Raw genomic sequence first — 8772 nt, forward strand, 5'->3', positions numbered from 1 at the left:
AAAAGTTAAGATTACAAGTAAAAATTAATCTGAAGATTGAATAAACAAATCTAGTAAAGACTAAATATTGATGAAAAGAATGAGTTCAAAAATTTATATCTGCATTGAAACTTTTTTTTAAATGAAAACATTAAAGACAATTAAATTCATCAAGTATTCAAAAATTAATATTTGATATTTTTATAGCTGCAAGTAAAAATTTAAAGAATAAATTCAACAATTACAAAAAAATTGTATTTGAAATTAATAAGAAAAGTCAAAATTGTTCTGAAGATTCAGTTCAAAAATTTGTTTCAAAGAATCAAAAAAATAATTCAACAATGATCTGAAAAAGTATTCAAAAAGTATACTTAAAGAATAGAACCAGCATTGATGTAAAAGAATGAAAATTAAAAATTATCTGCAGAATAAGATTTAAACAGTTTCATTTAAATGTTAAAAATTAATCTTAAGATTGAATTAAAAATAAAATTAAAAGAATAAGTTTTGTAAAATATTTTAAGTATTCAAAAATTTATTTCAAAGAATCAAAAAAAGTATTTAAACACTGATCTGAAAGATGGATCCAAAAATATGTATTTTAAAAAAATCTATAAAACAATGTAAAGACTACAAGTTAAAATCAATCTGAAAATTGAATTAAAAAAATTATTGGAGAATATATTTAAAAATATTTTAACTCGAAAATTTATTAGAAATAAATAAATATTTAAATACTAAATTCAACAATGACCTGAAAAAGGGATCATCAAAAAAATTTGAAAAAAATTGATAAAAAAGTTAAGATTACAAGAAAAAATTAATCTGAAGATTGAATAAACAATTCTAGTAAAGACTAAATATTGATAAAAAAAATTAGTTCAAAAATTTGTATCTGCATTCAAAATTTATTTTAAAAAATGACATTTAAGACTATTAAATTCTTCAAGAATGTATTCAAAAATCAATATTTGATTTTTTTATAGTTGCAAGTAAACATTGATGTGATGATTGAAATAAAAGAAAAATAATGAATTTTTAAAATTTCAAAAGATTCATTGAAAAATTTATGTTAAAAAATGAAAACATTAAAGACCATTAAACTCATCAATGACCAGAAAAATGGATCGAAAAATTTAGATCAGAAAAACAATTGATGAAAAAGTTAAGATTACAAGTAAAAATTAATCTAAAGATTGAATAAACAATTCTAGTAAACACTAAATATTGATAAAAAGAATGAGTTCAAAAATTTATAATATTTGATTTTTTATAGGTGCAAGTAAAAATATAAAGAATAAATTCAACAATGACAAAAAAAAAATCAAAAATTTGTGTTTGAAGAAATTTATAAGAAAAGTCAAAATTGTTCTGAAGATTCGGTTCAAAAATTTGTTTCAAAGAATCAAAAAAATAATTCAACAATGATCTGAAAAAGTATTCAAAAATATATATACTTAAAGAATAGATTCAACATTGATGTAAAAGAATAAAAATTAAAAAAAAAATTATCTGAAGAATAAGGTTTGAACAGTTTCATGTAAAAGTTAAAAAAATTAATCTTAAGATTGAATTTTAAAAACATTAAAGTTTAAAAAATAATTTAGGTATTCAAAAATTTATTTCAAAGAATTAAAAATATTTATAGACTGATTTTGACAATGATCTGAAGAATGCATTCAAAATTTAATATTTGATTTTTTATAGTTTCAAGTAAACATTGATGTGATGATTGAAATAAAAAAATAATAATGAACTTAAACATTTCAAAAAATTCATTCAAAAATTTATTTTTAAAAATGAAAACATTAAATACCATTAAATTCAGCAATGACCTGAAAAATGTATTCAAAAATGTATATTTGAATATTTTTATAGTTGCAATTAAACATTGATGTAATGATTGAATTCAAAACATTAATAAACTTTAAAATATATCTGAAGAATTATGTTTAAACAGTTTCATGTAAAAGTAGAAAAATTGATCTTAAGATTGAATTTAAAAAAGAAAAGCTTTCAAAATATTTCAAGTATTCAAAAATTTATTTCAACGATTAAAAAAAAAGTATTTAAAGACTTAATTCAACAAAGACCTGAAAGATGATCTAAAAATTAGTATTTGAAAAATAAATAAAAAAATATTTAGACTTTGTCAAACTTAATCTGAAAATTAAATTCAAAAATTTATTAAAAAATACATTTAAAAACAATTAACTCAAATATTTTTTCAAAAGAATTAAAGAATATTTAGGACTTAATTCAACAATGACCTGAAAAATGGATCTAAACATTAATATCAGAAAAATATAGTTTAAAAAGTTTCATGTAAAAGTAAAAAATTAATGTGAAGATTAAATTCAAAAATTCATTAAAGGAAAGATACATTACTGATGCAAAGAAGGAACTAAAATAATATATTAAAGACTAAATATTGAAATACCGATGTCAAGAATGAATTCAACAAGAGGCCCAAAGGGCCTTAACGGTCACCTGAGATTTGAAATATTTCAGTTAATTTAATTGACCTTTTTGGCCCCACCCACCAGCCCCTAGGGGTCAGTCAGGGCCAACATGTGCATGTCATCAAACTTTCTTCCCATGCTGATAATGTGAACCAAGTTAGAAAGAATTCCAATTGAAATCAAACAAATTAGAGTCAAAATGTGATTTCCCTATATAAACTATAGTGAATTTTACCCCCTCCCCAGGGGCAAACATGAGACCCAAGGGTCATGAAATTCACAATTTTGGTAAAGTACCTTAAGACCCTTCCATTTATGAAGAGTATTTGATTCCATCAAATCTGAGAGTAGATAAGAAGACTTTTGAAATTTCAGTCAATTTGATCCTTTTTGGTCCCGTCCATTAGCCCCTGGGGGTCAGTCAGTGCCAACATGTGCATACCATCAAACTGTTATCCAATGCTGATAATGTTAACCAAGTTGGAATGAATTCCAATCGAAATCAAACAAATTTTAGTCAAAATGTGATTTCACTATATAAACTATAGTAAAGTTTACCCCCTCCCCAGGGGCAAACGTGAGACCCCTGGGTCATGAAATTCACAATTTTGGTAAAGCACCTTAAGACCCTTCCATTTATGAAGAGTGTTTGATTCCACCATATCTGAGAGTAGAGAAGAAGATTTTTGAAATTGTAGTCAATTTGACCCATTTTAGCCCCGCCCCTCAGGCCCCTGGGGGGTGGGGACCATATAATTCACAATTTTGGTTGACCTTTAGCCATAGAAGCTTCCAGCCAAATTTCATTGAATTTAGTTTAGAGGTTTTGGAGAAGTCGAAAATGTAAATTGTTTACGGACGCACGACGGACGACGGACGACGCAAGACGACGGACAAAAGGGGATTAGAATAGGTCACTTGAGACTTTGTCTCAGGTGACCTAAAAATTCATATATGAAACATCTAGCTTAAAAACTTTCATCTACAAGTCAAAATTAATGTGAAGATTGAAATCAAATATTCTTTAAAAAACAGATATTAAATTATTTAAATGAATTCAAAAATTTATTTCAAGAATAGATACATTAATGATGTAAAGAGGGAACTCAAAAATATATCAAATACTTTGTATTAAAATACTGATGTAAAGATTTTTTTTTAAATATTCCAAGTATTCAAACATTTATTTCAAAGAATCAAAAAAGTATTTGAAGAATTAATTCAACAATGACCTGAAAATTGGATCTAAAAATTAGTATCTTGAAAAATAAGTAAAAAAATATTCACATTTCATGTCAAAATTAATCTGAAATTTAATTCAAAAATTTATTTTAAAATGTGAAGATTGAATTAAAATATTCATTAAAAATAAATATTAAATTATTTAAATGAATTCAAAAATTCATTTTAAGAATAAATACATTATTAAAATATTGATGTAAAGATTTTTTTTAATATTTCAAGTATTCAAAAATTTATTCCAAAGAATAAAAGAAGTATTCGAAGACTTAATTCAAGAATGACCTGAAAATTGGATTTAAAAATTAGTATTTTGAAAAGTAAGTATTAGAAATATTTAGACTTCATGTCAAATTTACCTGAAAATTAAAAAATAAATTTCAAAATAATTTAACTCAAAAATGTATTCAAAAGAATTAAATATTTAGGACTTAATTCAACAATGACTTGAAAATTGGATCTAAAAATTTATATCAGAAAAATCTAGTTTAAAAGTTTTATCTAAAAGTCAAAACTTTAAAAAATACATTAAAATATTTGAACTTAAAAAGTTTTTTTTCAAAGAACCAAATAGATATTTAGAGATTATAATGATTTGAGGAATGCATCCAAAAATTTATATTTGAAATTTTTTATAGCTTATTGATCTGATGATTTAACTCATTAAAAATTTTAAGCTTACAAAGCTTACAAAAAATATTTAAGAATTTTCAAATATTAAAATTATTTTAAATTATTTTGAATAATTAATTTAACATCGATCTGAAAATGAAATCTATTTTTTCTATAATGTATATCAAAAATTCAAAAACACATTTCAAAACATATTTTTTGAAAATATTTAAAGCATCAAATCAAAACATTTTTTAATAAACGAATTAAACACATCACCGCTCGCTCCAGCCGCCATGGTCTTTTGCTCCTTTCCGGATCTGAAAAAGTATTAATCTAAAGAGTGTTATTTGGAAATATTTTAATAAAGTATCGTTTTACCAAATAATTGTTTAGTAAAATCAATGATATTAGATTCAAATCGATATTGTCGCCTAAATGTTTTTTCTAACCATTTCTGTAAATTTTTTGTTTTTATGATTTTATTTCATTGATTTGCACATATTTTTAAATATTGGTATTATATCAATTTAATTTTGGTTTAATATTTAATTTTTAGATTTTTTTCCCGTTTATTTTGAACTATCTTCACTTCATATTTAGATAAAAAAATTTTTTTTTTTTTTTTCGAGTTTTTATATCTACTTTGTTTTCATACTGATTAAATTTTTAAATTGTTTTTGGTTTTTTTAGACATTTTAAATCTAGTTAATTTCTTATTCCTATTTTTTATATTAACCTTAATCTGTATATTTCTTTTTAATTTTTTATCGGTATTGTTTTATTTCAGTTTTAATCAGATGATTATTGATAACTTTATTTAACTTTAATGAAACGTAGAAAAATACATGACATAACTAGATTGATCAGCCGTAGTTCAATAAGCTGCCGGTCCTTAAAAAGAACAGAAAAAATACATCCGACAAATAATCTGCCCTTCAATCCTACAACAGCAAAAAGACAGTAAAAAATCATTACCTAGACTGGCCGGAAATACCTGACCGGATATCCGTCGGCCATACTTCCGTCGTGGTCCAATGGGCGGCTGGTCCTTCCGGGATCTGCAATGTATTGATCTAAGAAGCATTAGAATTTGAAACTTTTGAAAGAAAGCATCGTTTTACCAAATCGTTTCGGTAAAATCGGCGATACTTTATATACACCGCCGCGATAAAATCGAAAGATACTTTTGGACAGATTTTGTATCACCAGTCCGCGTCACTGATGATACAAGGCACTATCACTTGTATCAAAAGATACTGTTTGTAGGGAAAGGGCAGCAAATGTACAGAAACATCATTCAAACTTGGTGCATTCATAACCACCCGTTAAGGTTTGAATGCAGCCTTGTAAGAACTTGAATCTGACAAATAATTTGCCCTTCAATCCTACAACAGCAAAAAGACAGAAACAAAAAAATCATTACCTAGACTGGCCGGAAATACCTGACCGGATATCCGCCGGCCATACTTCCGTCGTGGTCCAATGGGCGGCTGGTCCTTCCGGGATCTGCAATGTATTGATCTAAGAAGCATTAGAATTTGAAATTATTGAAAGACAGTATCGTTTTACCAAATCGTTTCGGTAAAATCGGCGATACTTTATATACACCGCCGCGATAAAATCGAAAGATACTTTTGGACAGATTTTGTATCACCAGACCGCGTCACTGATGATACAAGGCACTATCACTTGTATCAAAAGATACTGTTTGTAGGGAAAGGGCAGCAAATGTACAGAAACATCATTCAAACTTGGTGCATTCATAACCACCCGTTAAGGTTTGAATGCAGCCTTGTAAGAATTTGAATCTGACAAATAATTTGCCCTTCAATCCTACAACAGCAAAAAGACAGAAAAAAAAAATCATTACCTAGACTGGCCGAAAATACCTGACCGGATATCCGTCGGCCATACTTCCGTCGTGGTCCAATGGGCGGCTGGTCATTCCGGGATCTGCAATGTATTGATCTAAGAAGCATTAGAATTTGAAATTATTGAAAGAAAGTATCGTTTTACCAAATCGTTTCGGTAAAATCGGCGATACTTTATATACACCGCCGCGATAAAATCGAAAGATACTTTTGGACAGATTTTGTATCACCAGGCCGCGTCACTGATGATACAAGGCACTATCACTTGTATCAAAAGATACTGTTTGTAGGGAAAGGGCAGCAAATGTACAGAAACATCATTCAAACTTGGTGCATTCATAACCACCCGTTAAGGTTTGAATGCAGCCTTGTAAGAATTTGAATCTGACAAATAATTTGCCCTTCAATCCTACAACAGCAAAAAGACAGAAAAAAAAATCATTACCTAGACTGGCCGGAAATACCTGACCGGATATCCGTCGGCCATACTTCCGTCGTGGTCCAATGGGCGGCTGGTCCTTCCGGGATCTGCAATGTATTGATCTAAGAAGCATTAGAATTTGAAATTATTGAAAGAAAGCATCGTTTTACCAAATCGTTTCGGTAAAATCGGCGATACTTTATATACACCGCCGCGATAAAATCGAAAGATACTTTTGGACAGATTTTGTATCACCAGTCCGCGTCACTGATGATACAAGGCACTATCACTTGTATCAAAAGATACTGTTTGTAGGGAAAGGGCAGCAAATGTACAGAAACATCATTCAAACTTGGTGCATTCATAATCCACCCGTTAAGGTTTGAATGCAGCCTTGTAAGAACTTGAATCTGACAAATAATTTGCCCTTCAATCCTACAACAGCAAAAAGACAGAAAAAAAAATCATTACCTAGACTGGCCGGAAATACCTGACCGGATATCCGTCGGCCATACTTCCGTCGTGGTCCAATGGGCGGCTGGTCATTCCGGGATCTGCAATGTATTGATCTAAGAAGCATTAGAATTTGAAATTATTGAAAGAAAGTATCGTTTTACCAAATCGTTTCGGTAAAATCGGTGATACTTTATATACACCGCCGCGATAAAATCGAAAGATACTTTTGGACAGATTTTGTATCACCAGGCCGCGTCACTGATGATACAAGGCACTATCACTTGTATCAAAAGATACTGTTTGTAGGGAAAGGGCAGCAAATGTACAGAAACATCATTCAAACTTGGTGCATTCATAACCACCCGTTAAGGTTTGAATGCAGCCTTGTAAGAACTTGAATCTGACAAATAATTTGCCCTTCAATCCTACAACAGCAAAAAGACAGAAAAAAAAAATCATTACCTAGACTGGCCGGAAATACCTGACCGGATATCCGTCGGCCATACTTCCGTCGTGGTCCAATGGGCGGCTGGTCATTCCGGGATCTGCAATGTATTGATCTAAGAAGCATTAGAATTTGAAATTATTGAAAGAAAGTATCGTTTTACCAAATCGTTTCGGTAAAATCGGTGATACTTTATATACACCGCCGCGATAAAATCGAAAGATACTTTTGGACAGATTTTGTATCACCAGGCCGCGTCACTGATGATACAAGGCACTATCACTTGTATCAAAAGATACTGTTTGTAGGGAAAGGGCAGCAAATGTACAGAAACATCATTCAAACTTGGTGCATTCATAACCACCCGTTAAGGTTTGAATGCAGCCTTGTAAGAATTTGAATCTGACAAATAATTTGCCCTTCAATCCTACAACAGCAAAAAGACAGAAAAAAAAAATCATTACCTAGACTGGCCGAAAATACCTGACCGGATATCCGTCGGCCATACTTCCGTCGTGGTCCAATGGGCGGCTGGTCCTTCCGGGATCTGCAATGTATTGATCTAAGAAGCATTAGAATTTGAAATTATTGAAAGAAAGCATCGTTTTACCAAATCGTTTCGGTAAAATCGGCGATACTTTATATACACCGCCGCGATAAAATCGAAAGATACTTTTGGACAGATTTTGTATCACCAGTCCGCGTCACTGATGATACAAGGCACTATCACTTGTATCAAAAGATACTGTTTGTAGGGAAAGGGCAGCAAATGTACAGAAACATCATTCAAACTTGGTGCATTCATAACCACCCGTTAAGGTTTGAATGCAGCCTTGTAAGAACTTGAATCTGACAAATAATTTGCCCTTCAATCCTACAACAGCAAAGAGACAGAAAAAAAAAATCATTACCTAGACTGGCCGAAAATACCTGACCGGATATCCGTCGGCCATACTTCCGTCGTGGTCCAATGGGCGGCTGGTCCTTCCGGGATCTGCAATGTATTGATCTAAGAAGCATTAGAATTTGAAATTATTGAAAGAAAGCATCGTTTTACCAAATCGTTTCGGTAAAATCGGCGATACTTTATATACACCGCCGCGATAAAATCGAAAGATACTTTTGGACAGATTTTGTATCACCAGTCCGCGTCACTGATGATACAAGGCACTATCACTTGTATCAAAAGATACTGTTTGTAGGGAAAGGGCAGCACATGTACAGAAACATCATTCAAACTTGGTGCATTCATAACCACCCGTTAAGGTTTGAATGCAGCCTTGT

Source organism: Pecten maximus, chromosome 5 (assembly GCF_902652985.1).
Source record: "Pecten maximus chromosome 5, xPecMax1.1, whole genome shotgun sequence".
Classification (NCBI taxonomy): Eukaryota; Metazoa; Mollusca; class Bivalvia; order Pectinida; family Pectinidae; genus Pecten; species Pecten maximus.